At 48.2% G+C, this 14,663-nt stretch overlaps 1 long non-coding RNA gene across 3 annotated transcripts; it reads left to right on the forward strand.

Moving 5' to 3' along the window:
* Positions 1–707: 707 nt before the first annotated feature.
* Positions 708–13,662, forward strand: LOC309640138. Of its 3 annotated transcripts, none has more exons than XR_014252061.1 (4): positions 708–989; positions 1,659–1,785; positions 2,467–2,593; positions 3,082–13,662. It is a non-coding gene; the product is annotated as an uncharacterized lncRNA (long non-coding RNA). The 3 variants fall into 3 exon arrangements; XR_014252062.1 differs by having other exon boundaries at positions 1,697–1,785; XR_014252063.1 differs by lacking the exon at positions 708–989 and having other exon boundaries at positions 1,421–1,785.
* The last annotated feature ends 1,001 nt before the right edge of the window (positions 13,663–14,663 follow it).

The raw sequence follows: 14,663 nt of genomic DNA on the forward strand, positions 1-14,663 counted from the left end.
ATCGCTCTGTGACACAACCAGAAACTGTCATTTCACCTCCTTTTAATGATTCTTCCCACTTTTCTCAAATAGAGAAGTGTTCCCAAAGCCAGAAGGGATAAATCTTAGATTATACCCCATCTCCACCCACCCCCAAAGGAATCCTTGCCCGCATGGTGCATGCCTGGGCCATTTTTACAGGTGGTAGGTGGAGGGATACCCGGTATTTGAAGTGTTAACAGTACTGTCTTTCCCTTCCTACTAAAGTTAGGAAAGTCATAGGGGGGATGGAGAATGGACCAGATAATGAATCAGCAGGACTGGGTTCCAGTTCCCCTCGCTCTTCCAGCTGTTTCCTGTGTAACCCGGACCAAGTCTCATCCCTTCTCTATGCCTCAGTTTCACTATCTGTAAAATGGGGGAAATAACGCCTACCTCATAGGGTTGCTGTGAGAATTCCATGAAACGCCCATAAAGTGCTTAATCACAGTGACTGGTTCCTGACAAGCACTTAGATGCTGGCTAGACAGCATCAACCTCATCGTTATTATTACTGATCAATATTGTCAACTTCATGAACCCTTCTCTCTGTGGAACCCCTGTTCCCCAAATGCTCCAGCCATTAGAGAAGAACCCAGAGCTGGCTCCAGGAAGGACTCACCCCCACCCCACCCCACCCCCACTGTTCGTGGGGAGTTTGTTGAACCTCTCTGGCGTGCCAGACAAGCCACAAGGCCAAGAAAGAAACAGCAGCCTTGAGCAGGACTGGAGACAGGCGGCCGGCGGAGGCTGCAAGTTTCTCGCCCGCAAACAAAAGTTGCCTTTCATCCGATCCACTGCTCCCGAAGAGGGCTCACTTCCTCCTGCCTGCGCGTTGATGAAAGCTGACAGCAGAGGCGAGAAAACAGCCAGCGCTCTCTGCGCGCGATAAAACCATTACAATCAATTTAGGCAGCTCGCAGGCGCGCAGACAGACTCTGTGTCGACTGGATTCTGTTACGAGGAGTGGGGTGAGGGAGTCTGGGGACGGGGCTGGGGCAGGTGGGGGGGGTGGGAGGGGGGGCCTTCTGGGAGGCTGGAGCATTTGGCCTTCCTCGGATGGGCCCCATTATGGCTGCAGGCTGGCGCCACTGCTGCGGGAGCTCGCTACCAAATGAAACTGTCATCCCCCTGCTCTGGGGGAGGAAGGGAAGATGGGGAGGGGGGCGACCGGTGTTAGCTTAACTCCTGTGGTCTCGCAGACTAATTGCTCACTGTGGAAACACGCCTCAAAGTGCTTTGGCCTCGTCAGTAATAGGGTATTAGATGCCACCCATTCCGCAGCGCATCGATCTGTTTCCTCCCCAGGCCTGCTCCTGGCTCCGCTCCCTGACATCCCCCCCCCCCCCCCCCGCCCCCGTGCTTCTCTCGCTTCTGCTCCTGATGACTCTTCTTTTTTTTTTTTTAAGTGTTTTCTAAGCGTGTGTTTAGCAGGAGTGGTGCCTAAGTGCTAATTGTTACACCACAGATTGATTGGCGACGAGATGGCTTGCCAAGTTCCTCCATCTCCTGGGGGAGGGGGGCAGGGGAGGAGGGAGGAAGGACACGGAGGAACCAAGGGGCGGGGAGCGGCTGTTGGAGGGAGGAGGGGGAGGAGAGGGGAATCCTGGATGCTTCTGAGTTGGAAACTGTGCCCACAGCTGCGGAGGCAGCGGGGCAATCTCTATTGATATTTTAGCATCATGTTCTGCCTTGGAAAAGTGGCAAAGATTTAGCCACAAGTGCTGACCCTGACCAGGATCCAGCTGATGGAGAGGAGCAAGGGGGGTAAGTGGGAGGAACAAACATCCCGTAGCCCTGGGCGGGGAGAGCATTGCTTATCCATGAGACCCTCCCAGCAACCCCACCCTGGGTCTAGGTTAGGGGTCCCCAGTACGTGCTCTAGAGCAGGGGTCCCCAACCCCCGGGGGCCGCAGGCCTGCTAGGAACCGGCCGCACAGCAGGAGGTGAGTGGCGGGCAGGCGAGCGAAGCTTCATCTGCGGCTCCCCCATCGCTCGCGTTACCGCCTGGACAGCCCCGATGCCCCGCCCCAATCCGTGGAAAAATTGTCTTCCACGGAGCCGGTCCCTGGTGCCCAAAAGTTGGGGACCGCTGGTCTAGAGGACCTTGTACTTACCCCACTACCTTTTATCACAGTTATTTCTCTAATTACCTGGCTCTTTTCACGGGCCAGTGTGCCCCTTGATGGTCAGAACCATCACTGGGCCAACCATGGCTGGATCAACAGAACTTAACACAAAACCTGACACATTCCTCCAAAAGCACTTGGGTTTGATGTGTCTGGAAGACCCGGTTAGCTGAGAACTTCAAGATTCCCAAAAGACACAGACAGCGGGTGCCCCCTTGGGCCCCCAAAATTCCTTTAAAAGATAATACTGAGTACTTCCTTACAAGGAGTAGAATCTTAATCTTGGCAACTAATGCCCCCAAACATTCCCACCCGACAGGTGAGCCTGAAGATTCTGAGTGAGCATCTGCTTAAAGTGAGACACTACGGAGACTATTACTGCAATTGTGAAATCCAACCAGTTTAAGAGAGCAGCTTCGGACCCACTTCCCAACTCCATCTTCCAGGTGAAAGGGAGGGGGGAATAGGAGATGTACGTGGTGAGGGGCATTTTGAAGTTACACAGCCCGGGTCCCACCTCTGATTAGCTCACTGCCACTGGCAAGACACCTGCCTTCCTGGTGCCTCAGTTTCCTCATCTGTAAAACAGGGATGGTGACAACGCCTGTGCCTGTGTGAGCCTCAGTTTCCTCATCATGAAATGTGGGGTAATAATATCTATTTCACGGAGCATGGTGAGGATAAAGAGATGGAATGCATGGAAAGCAGCTGGCTGGGCTATAGCAACCCCTTACCAAATGCTGCCTTTTCTAATTTTACCCTCTCTCCAGCTTCTGTGATTGAGCCATACTTGGAAGTATTTGCCTCATTTTACAGGCAAGGAAATGATGCTCGGAGAAGTTTGAGAGTTTGTCCAAGTCCCCTCTCTCTCTCATACACACACTCTTCTCAATCAGGTAAGCAAGGATAAAAACCCCACCGTTTCTGCTTCCAGATCATCCCTGCAAGGAACAGCACCAAGACTCCAACCCAGTTCCAACCTTCAGCTCTGAAATTTTGTACATCTACCTACAGCGATGTCGGTCAGCACTAGGGAGACTCTCATAAGTCATTTTAAGACCTATAAACAGGGCTTCCCTGGTGGCGCAGTGGTTGAGAATCCGCCTGCCGATGCAGGGGACACGGGTTCGAGCCCTGGTCTGGGAAGATCCCACATGCCGCGGAGCAACTGGGCCCGTGAGCCACAACTACTGAGCCCGCACGTCTGGAGCCTGTGCTCCGCAACAAGAGAGGCCGCGACAGTGAGAGGCCCGCGCACCACGATGAAGAGTGGCCCCCGCTCGCCACAACTAGAGAAAGCCCTCGCACAGAAACTAAGACCCAACACAGCTAAAAATAAATAAATAAATAAATAAAAATTTATTAAAAAAAAAAAAAGACCTATAAACAAATTGTGGAAAAATAATCTTTGTCTGGGACTGTTGATCACCTTCTTTCTTCAACCCAAGCTAAGGATTCTTACACAGTTTTTCTTAGGTCTTTGTTTTACGAACTATTCCTTCAGCCTTAGTGCTATTTGTCATGTAGACTCTCATACGGAGCCACAGATAAGGATGATGACGATGGTGGTGATGGTGAGGTTGCTGATGATGATGGTAGCTAATATTTTGGAGTGGTCCCTATATATGCTGGCAACTCTACCTAACATTCTAGACGCACTTTCCTCTTTAACTCTCGGAATAACCTCATGACTTAGGTGTTTCCCTCTTACAGATGAGGAAGCAGAGTCTCCAAGAAGGAAAATCGCTTCCACAGGGCCATACAATTAGTGTCTGGTCAGGCCTGGACGTGAAGCCAGATCTGTTTAACCTCCAAGTTGAAATGGTGACCTCTGATCATGTCCAGTGGAAGCCTCAGAAAAATCTCAGGGAATCCTTGGGCTCTGGGGGACTCCATTTGAAAAGCACTAGCCTCAGTTTCTTCTAAATCCAAGAATCTGTAATTTTAGGTTGTTGGATGTTTGAGCTCCATAATCCCCTCTGCTGCTCATTGTAAAAATTTGGAAATAAAGAACTGACTGAGGGAGAGACCAGAACACAAGCCTGGTTGGTATTTCTTCTCCGATAGCCCTTTGGCCACCACTTGCCAGGTAAGTAGCCTCCTACTGGCAGGCAGGGTGCATTTTGGTGATAATTCCTGGGTTCAGATCTGAGCTCCACTGCTCCAGTTGCTGTGTGACCTTGGGCAAGTACCTTGATGTCTCTGAGCCTCAGCTTATGTACTTATTATGAAGATAATAATAGTACTAACCCCATAGAGTTGTTATTGGATTAAATGAAATCCTCCATTTAATTGTTAGCACACTGCCTGGCTTATGATACGAACTCCACAAAATCTGTATGTGTAGCTACACAAGGGCTTTAAAAAACTGTGCTTAGCAGCTGAACACTGTTTTTTCTTAAACACTTTAAATTCAATCTTAAACAGAGACCAACATAAAAGGCAGATAAGATGGGGAGCTGCTCTATTTGAAGTGGCAGCGCCTCCATCAGAAACCCCGTTGGCACAAGCACAGAATCTTTGGAAGCCAGTTGCAAAACCACTGAGCTACCCAACTACATGTTTTCTGTCCTTGAGGTCAAAGTCCCTTTCCTCCTCCCCACCTGCTCCACGAGAGGACTAAAAGGAAGAACCTTATGGCTCCAAAATCATGTTGTTGTTATTGTTTTTATTTCTTCCTTCTACTTCTCGGGCTATCAAATAGAATTTTATGATAAGGCATGATTTAGGACATTATTACTTACTATGCAACCATTCTGAATAAATGAACGAATGAATGGGTGGATGGATGGATGATGCATGGATGGATGGGTGGATGATTGATGGTTGGATAGATGGATAGGTGGATGGATGGATGGATGGATGCATGGATACATGAGTGGAAGGCTGGACGATTGATGGATGAGTCTATGGATGGATGGATGGATGAAAAATGGCTCAGGAGAGAGATTGGTACTAACAAGTAACCTGTCCACATGATCAGTGATGATCAATGATGAAACTCTCTGGCTAGAGAGGGAGTTAAGTGGCAGGAGAGAGACTAAGTAACAGGCCACCAGGCTCTATGGCAGGCGATTATCTCTCATCATCTTGTTTAATCCTCACCACTGCCCTTGGAGGAAGAACTCTTATCCCCATTCTGCAGAGGAGGAAAGGGAAGATTAGAGAACTTCAGTTGCCCAAGGCAACACAGCTATCAAGTGGCAGGCCCAGGTCCTTGTCATCATGTCACCATGCTTTCTGCACAGAGGTTTTCCACCTACAGTGAATCTTCCAGAAATGTAATAGAAAGGTATTAAAAGAAACTCAGCTAAGAGAAGAAAAGGAACAAAAGAGAGGAAAAGAAAAAGGTTTAAGGATGTGGTAAAACTAACATTTATTGGGCACCCACTGTACACCAGACCCTGGATTTTACACTCATTTTCAGGTTAACTCTCAACAATAAGCTGTAAAGCTGCGATTATTAACTTGGTTTTGGTAATGAAGAAACGGAGGCTCAGAGAGGTTAAAGAACTCTCCCAGAATCACGGTCTTACTTGTCCAGGTCAAGAGCTCCTATCGGAAGCTGATCGGAAGTCTAATTCCATGAGACAGAATTTTCAAAAATAAAGGAAGAAGAGGCGCAAGAGAGAGGGAAGGAAAGAATATACGCAGACACCCAACTAAGGGAGCCAAGAAGGAAAAGCCAGAGGAGAACGGGAAGAAGGAAGGGAGAGGAAGCACACTTGAGACAAAAAGAAAAAAAAGGGAAGATAAAGAAGGGAAGACAAAGGACCCTATTCTGGATCTGTTCCTGCCCAGAGAAACCACAGCACAAATTGCAACGGACGGTTTCCCCTCACACAAAGTGCCTTTTAGCTCGCACGCCTCCCTTGGAGGGCCGGGCGAGAGACGGCTGGCGAGAGACGGCTGGCGTCGGCTACAACGCATCTGAGGGCGCTGGCAGGAAACTCCCAAGGAAAGCTCAGTGTCCGGGGTCATCTGGTTAAAGGAATCAGTGAGGCTGCAAATGGAGGGGTCGGGGGAGGGGAGAGGAGGGAGTGGCCAGGGGCGCGGCTGACCCCCATGACCTCCTGCCTGCTCTAACCCGATATCACAAATAGTCCTGGAAAACAAAATAGTATTAACCCTTCCAGCCAGGTCAACCTCTTCTGCGTTTGCCTGGGACTGTGGGACTCTGCCTGTCAGAGGGTTTAACTCTTTCTTGGGACCCTCCGATCACCACTTTTCAGCCCTCTTCTCAAATGCCTCTGGATTCAACAGATTAGATGCCCGTGGGAGGGGCAGAGGCAGTGGCATATGGTCAGGCAGACAGAAAGTACCTGCTGCCCATCAAAAACTGAACAAGGGCTTCTAGAGTGAAAAGTGACCTCTAGATTCTTTATCAAGTCTGAGATTGTATTCTGTCTAGTCATATTTGCTATTTCCCCTCCCTGACTTGGTACACCAAGCGTGGTGGTCCAGGGGCTGGCAAGCTCAGCATCACCTGGAGACTTGTTAGAAACGCAGAATCTTAGGTCCCACCCCAGACCTGCTGCATCCGAATCTGCATTTTAACAAGACCCCTCTAGATAAGTGGTGTGCGCATAAGAGTTTCAGAAGCCATCACCCAGCTTAAGAAATCATTTTCCACAAGAAAAAAAAATTTGTAACTATATATGGTGACGACCGATGTTACCTAGTGTAGTGATTATTTTGCAATATATACAAATATCAGATCATTCTATGGTATCCCTGAAACTCATATAATGCTATATGTCAATTATATCTCAGTAAAAAAGAAAGAAAAGAAAGAATTTTGCCATTTAGGACGTCTGTCTTAAGCAGAAATGGAACGTATACACACTTCAAACACAACAATGACATTTTAACTCAATCAAATCATCAGGGCTTTTGATATTTCAGAGATGGTCAAAGTAATCATGTTCCTTGGCCAAGTATTATTACTGGAGTGAGTGTTAAGCATGGTGGTTTCAGGAAGAGTAGAGAGTTGTTTTTATCAGTTTAGCTTCAGTCCAGCACCCCTTCCCCGCTTACTGGGGCAAAAATGCCCCATTTCTTGGGAGCTACTCCTGTTCACTCAGTCCAAGTGGTTCTGATGGCGCTGCCACCCTGGCCAGGGGTTGGAAGATGACGCAAGTCAGGCCAGTGAGGCTCCTTCCCTGGCATTCCGCGTGCCCTTTGGCCAGGTAGTCTGGGACTGCCTGCAGCCATTCTCCACTCTTCCTGGCTGCATGGATGGGCAAGATGCCCATCTTCTGATGGAGAGACTAGGGCAAACACAGAAAAAGCCAAGCCCGGAGACAGGGAGAGAGTGAGAACGCATGTCGTCATTTAAACTTCTGAGGTCAGCCCCACCTCTGGACTCTCAGATACTTGTGTCAATAAATCCGCATTGGAACCCTGGCCAATTTGAGGGGATGTGTGTCTTTTGCATCGAAATTAGTCCAGGCACTCACTGAGCCAACAGCTCACTCTGTGACCTTGAATTTCTTGGGAACTATGGCACGTCACCCACATACTTTCATAGGTGCCATGATGCTCTCTTGCCCTGAATCATAAAGCACTTCCCTGGAGGAAGCTGAGCTTGGTACGTAGACTTTCCTCCAAATGCCAGAGCTTGGATCTTCCATATCTCCTCCCCTAGAAGACTTTCCCTGACCCCCAACCTTCAGATCCCCTGATGGCCACTCCCATGACGTCACCATTTACGACACTCATGATACCTAAAAACCCTTGCCTGCAAAACTTCAGGCTTCATGAGACCACTGGTTGTGCCTATCCTGGTCACCATTAAATTCCCAGGGTCCAGCACCGAGTAATCACTCAACAACCATTTTTCGAGTCAATGAATTCTAAATATGTAGAACTGGCTGCATCAGCAAGGGATGTAGAAGCAGAGAGCAGTGGAGGGAAGAGAAAATCTCTACTAAACTTTCCCTTCTTGGCAGAAAGGATAAGCAAGATCCTTAATGATCAGTAGAGCATGGGAACTCAGGAACTGCAACGGAATCTAGCTATATGCAACAAGCATGGCCAACAAAATGTTTCTAGGAGACTATGTCTCCCTGCCTGGCTTCCAATATGGGGGTCTCTAGAACACTAGTAGGGACTTCAGACCATGAGGGCCACACAGACATGGTGTTGAGACCTTCCTCTGCCTATTTGCTCTCTCACTTCACCTACCCAAGCAAAGCCCCTTCATCAGGCCCCCACAGGAATGCCATGTGCAGAAACCAGGTCACCATTGCACACCAGAGCTGGAAGCACCCTCCGTACTCATCTAATCCAAATCTTTTATTTCACTCTATGCTAAATAGGTTCCCAGGGGGAGGTGACTTGCCTAAACCAAGTAAGGGCAAAGTCAGACCCAGAAGCAGACTCTCCTAACTTTTCTTTCTACTACTCCACCCCAGGAGGATGGGCAGGGGACAGCAGGTCCATTTAACGATGATGAAGCTGAAGTTCAGAGAGACAACGTCCCTTGCTCCTGACTCACCACAGTTAGGGCACAGTCAGCACATGGGTTCGGGTTCTACCACTCCAAGGACCATCTGCAGGCACTACTCTTCTAGTTTCCTCTCTTCTTTATCAGTCTTTCTCACTCTTTCTCTCTCATCTACCCTCCCATTCTCATTTTCTGCTTCTCCCTTTATTTTTCCTCCTCAGATATTGCTCTTTGGGAGTCCCATACCCAAAGACCCCGCCCACCTCTCACCCTAAGCCAACGTGGACTAATAATATTGGTAACGATGAATCTGATGAAGATGACGATGATGTCAGTGGTAGTTATTTACTGAGCTCTTTCGCTGTGCCAGGCACTATGCTAAGAACTCCTGTGGATTATCTCTTTAATCGGCAAAGCAACCTTATGAAGTAGTACCATGTCTCCATTCACCAACAGCTATTTATTAGATGTCCACCACGTGACAGACATCGGGCTAAGAGCTAATAACATGCTGGTGAATGAGTTATCTACGGGTGCGCAACAGATAACCCCAAGTGGTTTAAAACAGCAATAGTCATTTATTATCATACAATTTCTGTGGACCAGGAACCCAGGAGTGAATTAGCTGGATAGTTCTGGCTTAGGATCTTTTCATGACGTTGCAGTTAAGATGTCAGCTGGGGCTACAGTCATCAGAGGATTTGACTGGAGCTGAAGGACTGGCTTGTCACCCAGGCCCCTGGTTGGCAACTTGATCCTGGCTGGCGGCATAAGGCCTCAGCACCTCACAAGTGGACATCTCCATAGGCCTGCTTGAGTGTCCTCCCAATGGGGCAGCCAACTCCCCCCGATATTGGAGCAAATGATCCAAGAGAGGGCAAGGTGGAATCCACAGTGTTTTTCATGACCCAGCCTCAGCCACCAACATCATTTCCACAACATCCCACTGGTGATCCAGGTCAGCCCTATTCTGTATGGGAGGGAACTACACAAGGGCACAAATGCCAAAGATGGGGTCAATGCAGAACATCTTGGAGGTTGGCCACCACAGTTGGTGAATACAAAGATATGAAAACTATATTTATGATGCTTACTATCTATTAGACCATTACGCCACTTTAAAGTTAGGGAAAAGGAAGGCCACAGAGAGTAAGGAATCGATTCAAGGTCCACGTTTAGGAGTGCAAGAGTGGAGAAGTGAAATTGCCACCACCTCATACCCCAGCAGGCTTCTTCCATCTTTCCTACCGCTGGGCAGCCAGGATTCCAGGGTGGATCAAGCCACTAAGATTTCAGCTTGGCAAGAACCAGCACCCCAGGCTTGGCCAACCTCCAGCAACCTCACCCCTCCTGCCCTCTCCATGGATCACTTCTTCCAAGAGCCCAGCTATAAATATCCACTTAGCGAAATGCCTTCCTCCTCAGGCACCCTCTCCCCCCGCCCTCCGGCTGCCTGTACTTGGCTCAGGCGATGCCAACTTGCAATCAGTCTGCCATCTGAGTCCACTTTGCACACCCAGCACCAACTGGCTGCCTAAGCTAGTCTGCAGGAGTGCACTGGCAAGTCCCCAAGATTGCCGTTGTAAGTTAATGGCACAGCAATTTTTGTTAAAAACACTAATGAACATTAAATAGGTGATGTTATCCCCATAATGGACAGGTTTCCCCAATTCTTTATTTTCTTCTTCCTTTTCCTTCTTCCCTATTTTTTCATGCTTGAGAGCTTCCCCCAATGTCCAGAGTCACCTGACCACAGGCAACTGCTTAGGGCCAGAGGACAAGCACACACAAACGGCCACTGGCTCCCATCGGCAACCCAGAGAATGGTCTGGCAAGACTGAGGCTGGACCCTGCTTTCTCCTTTTGTGCCTCCTTAAGAAAGACTTTCCAACTTGAAGAATCAGGAGATTCTGAGAGGGTCAGGGATGCAAAAGATGGGAGTTCTCTCCTCTCGATGCAGTTTGGGATATTTGCTTTCGACACGCCAGACATCATTGGAAAGAAACCCTGGCACTTCTTTAGCACTGAGGGCAGTTTAGAGTCATTTTTTCCTTTTTATGCTCCCTCTGGTCAATGGCTAATAATAAGAAAATTCATTGCTGGCTAAGAATCATAAAAGTACTCATGTATAATTATTGAACATAAATGATGGAGACCAGACCCTGAGCTAAGCCCTTACGTTCATTATCCCAGGGAATCTTCACTACCCACTGCAACCAGGAAACTCAGGATCAGAGAGGGGATGTTAGTTGCCCAAGGACACACAGAACCAAAGGAGTCTAGAGCAGAGATTTGCATACAGGCAGCCAGCCTCTCAGTCCAAGGCCATTCCCCTGAACCACCTTGAGGTAAGTTGCAGGAGGACCATGGTGCTCATTTCCATTCATGTCCCTCCTCCCCCCTCTGACTGCTGAAGTCAAGACCTGCTCCTCAAGGAAGATGAGTCCTCTTCTCTCCAGGCCTGTCTTTTTTTTTGGTCCCACATTCATGGGTGTGGGCGTGTGGCATCCATTGTGCCATGGCCAGAAGCTAGGGTGGTTTATGGAGGTGGCAGGCTTTAAGGGACATTAAAACAAACTCAGGTGGAGTTTGGGAGGAAAAACCCAGATATCTATTTCCCTGCACTCAGCACACAGAGCACCTATTCGTTCCAGGCTAGAGCAAAACTCACAAAGGGCAGAATTAGTATGAGAGCAGAGGATCAGAATCCTAAAAAAAGCACCAGTGGTGCCCACACCCTGGCATTATGTGCTTACTCTCTGCCAGGCAGCCTCTACAAGGTTCCCCAAAAAATCCTGCAAGGGAGTCTATATCTTACCCATTTATAGGTGAGAATGTTGAACCTCAGAAAATTCTCTCCTCTCTAGATCTGTGGTTTCAAATTGCCACTGAAGGCTAGGGGTGGGCATGGAAGTGGGGAAGGGGGCAGTCTCAGGCCACCAGGTCCCCTATCTGCCCTTCAGCCTGAGCAACTCTACTGACCTTTATGGCTGAAATTTAAAAATTAGAAAGCTCACTTAATCTGACTATAAACCAGCACCTCCACGCCAGAGCAGAGAGCACGTGCCTCAATCCACTTGAGTTGCCAATGCTCACCAAATAATAAATATTCATTGAGTGACAAGCCACTTACAGATGCCAGACCCTTCGTATGTATTGTTTCATCTGCCAGTGATCCGAAGAGCCTCCGGTTGGCAGAGGAAGATGAACCTCAGAGAAATGAAGTTCTTGTTCAAGGTCATAGTTGGCAGTAACAGAGTCAGGTACCTAGAAGTTTTGTCCATAGGCACAACCATGGCACCCCTCAAATATCTGCACCTTCATCCCTGCAACCTGTCAGTAGGTTAGGTTATATGGCAAGAAGGACTTTACAGATGCTATTAAATGAAGGACCTGGAGATGGGGAGATGATCCTGGATTATCCTGATATAATCACAAGGGTCCTTAAGAGTCAGAGAAGCAGGTGTGAGGATGGAAGCAGAGTCAGAGAGAGATTATAGATGCTATGCTGCCAGCCTTGAGGATGGAGCAAGGTGCCACCAGCCAAGGAATGCAGGCAGCCTCTCGAAGCAGGACAAGTCAAGGAAGGGATTCTCCCCTGGAGCCTCCAAAAGGAACTCAGCCCAGCCGACACCTTGAGGTTAGTCCAGTGAAATCCATTTTGGACTTCTATTCCTCCAGAACTAGAATAAACATGTGTTTTTTTAAGCCACCAAGTTTGGAGTCATTGTAACAGCAGCAATAGGAAACTATTACACCAAGTCACACTCTTAACCACCAAACTATGATGTTTCTGCTTGCTGTTTATTGTTGCTGAAAGCATTTTTAAGTCTTGGGGTACCGAAAAAGTGTTTCTCTTCTCGCTAGAGTGAGGCTCTGGAAGGCATTCTCAATACCAGTCATCTCTGTTAAAGAGAAGTGGGCTTAAGTGGCCTGAGCAGCTCTGGATGTAGGAACGGCTGGGTAAGATGGGCAAGAAATTCCCATTTCAGCCTGGCCAGTAGAACTGTTTCCACCCACAGTCTCGTCATCCAAGGAGCAGACGGAAGGGAGAATGCCACAGTGTGACAGTCAGCTCTAGGGGGTCAGTCTGAGGGAGTCTGGGGTCTTCACCCACCCTTTAGAGACCCCAGGATGACAGGCGCCTCGCCACCCCGTCGTCTGGGTCCCCTGGCGGAGGGAGCTTGGCGTCAGGCTTTAATGGGGTGATGAATCGTAGGCGTCAGAAACACTGAGTTCAGCCGTTAGGAAGACGACTGGGCCGGCACCGCGAGGACAGAGGGGGCCACAGCTGGAGACGGGGAAATGGGTCCTCGGGGGCCTGGTGGAGCCTCTGCAGGCCCCAAAGGGGCTGGGTGACCAGGCTGCCACTGGTCCCTGTGCCTCTTAAAGCCCATTACTTGCTGCCTTTGCCTCTGGAGCTGGGAACAGAGCGTTTCATCCGTGCAGATTGGGCCCAGCGGATCAATGGCTCGGCTACGGCCTCTTCCTCCCCTCCCCTCCGCCTGCCCCCCTTCCTTAACTAGATGTGGGCGCCAGACCCACAACAGGTCCTCGGCAGCTGTCAGTCGAGGGCCATGAAATATTCATCTCGTTTAATCTTCTTCGGGGACCAGCCCAGAGCCCTGGTGGGGGCAGGACAGTCTTCATCAACTTGTAAAGGCTGGATGGAGGGGAGGGGAGGCCAGGGGGCCAAGGGCAGATACTGCAGGAGACAGCAGAAAAGCAGCCAGAGACCCTTGGCTGGCGCTTTCTCCAAAGACATCCATCCACTGGCATTTAGCACCCACTGTGCACCCAAAGCTGCTGGACACATTTGCATCCACTTTCTGGGGGCTTCCCAAACCTCAGCTGCTGTGGACCCATCTTCCCATCTTCCCAATATTCATGTACCACCCGGATTATTAGTCATATCATTTTTTTTCTTAATCTCACTTTAAGCAATGGTTTCTGGGAAATCACAATGCTAGTTTTACTTTTACTTTTTTTCCAAAAAATACACTAGCATAAATACATATATATATCAGTATAAATATATTTGTATAAATTTTTATTACTGTATATATAGTAATACAGTAAATTTGTATTACTGTATATATTACTGTATATATAGTAATAAAACTAAAAACATATATATATATATATATATATATATATATATATATATATGCTTTTAAATCGCCTAATGTTCCATTCTTTGGAGATTCCTGGGACATACATCTTAATTACTTCTCACTTCACTTCTGGGAAGAAGGCATTATTGCCTCCAATTACAGATGAGGAAACTGAGGCTCAGAGAGGTGACGTGACTTGTCTAAGGTCACACAGCAAGTAGGGGACAAGTCCTGCTTTCAATCCCAGGCATGTGAACTACAAATATAATACACAAACTAGCTTTTTTTAATCACTAGTTTTCAGGATATTTTGGGAAAACTCGTTGACTAGGACTTTCACCTGCTTTGCCCTCTTTAGTAAATTGAGACTCTTTCTTAATTTCTATGTAAAACTATGTAACATTTGAAAGAAACATCCTTTCTATCTCATCATCCCACAGAGTCCCAGAAATAGTAGGACTTTTAGTCCTACTATTAGGACTAAACAACTAGGACTAAACTAGTTTAGTCCTAAACTATTAGGACTAAACAACCGCTAATAGTAGTGGTTGTTTATCGGATGAAAACACAAGCAGCTGAGAAACCCAGGCTACCCGAATTCCTTGTTTTTCCTCGCCTTCCCCACGCTGGATCTATGATCAAGTCCTGCACAGTGTAATTCCTACACAGCACTCACTCTGCTTGTTTTGCTTTATCTCACCTCACTTTCCCCAGCCAAAAGCAATGCCCTATCTCACCTGGATGCCTACAGCAGCCTCCTGACACTGACTTGCTTCCCTAACTAGACATGGGTACCAGACCCATAACAGACCCTGCATTCTCTCTGTGCACACTACCCACAATGGCCAGAGTGACTCTGCCTCCACCTGCTCATCTGTAAGATGGGGAGAGGAGGGATGTCCGAGTCTTGAATGAGATGACACCACGAGCACTTAGCATCATTCCCGGCATCGG

The sequence above is a fragment of the Balaenoptera physalus genome (genome assembly GCF_965194825.1).
Source record: "Balaenoptera physalus genome assembly, chromosome: 12".
NCBI lineage: Eukaryota > Metazoa > Chordata > Mammalia > Artiodactyla > Balaenopteridae > Balaenoptera > Balaenoptera physalus.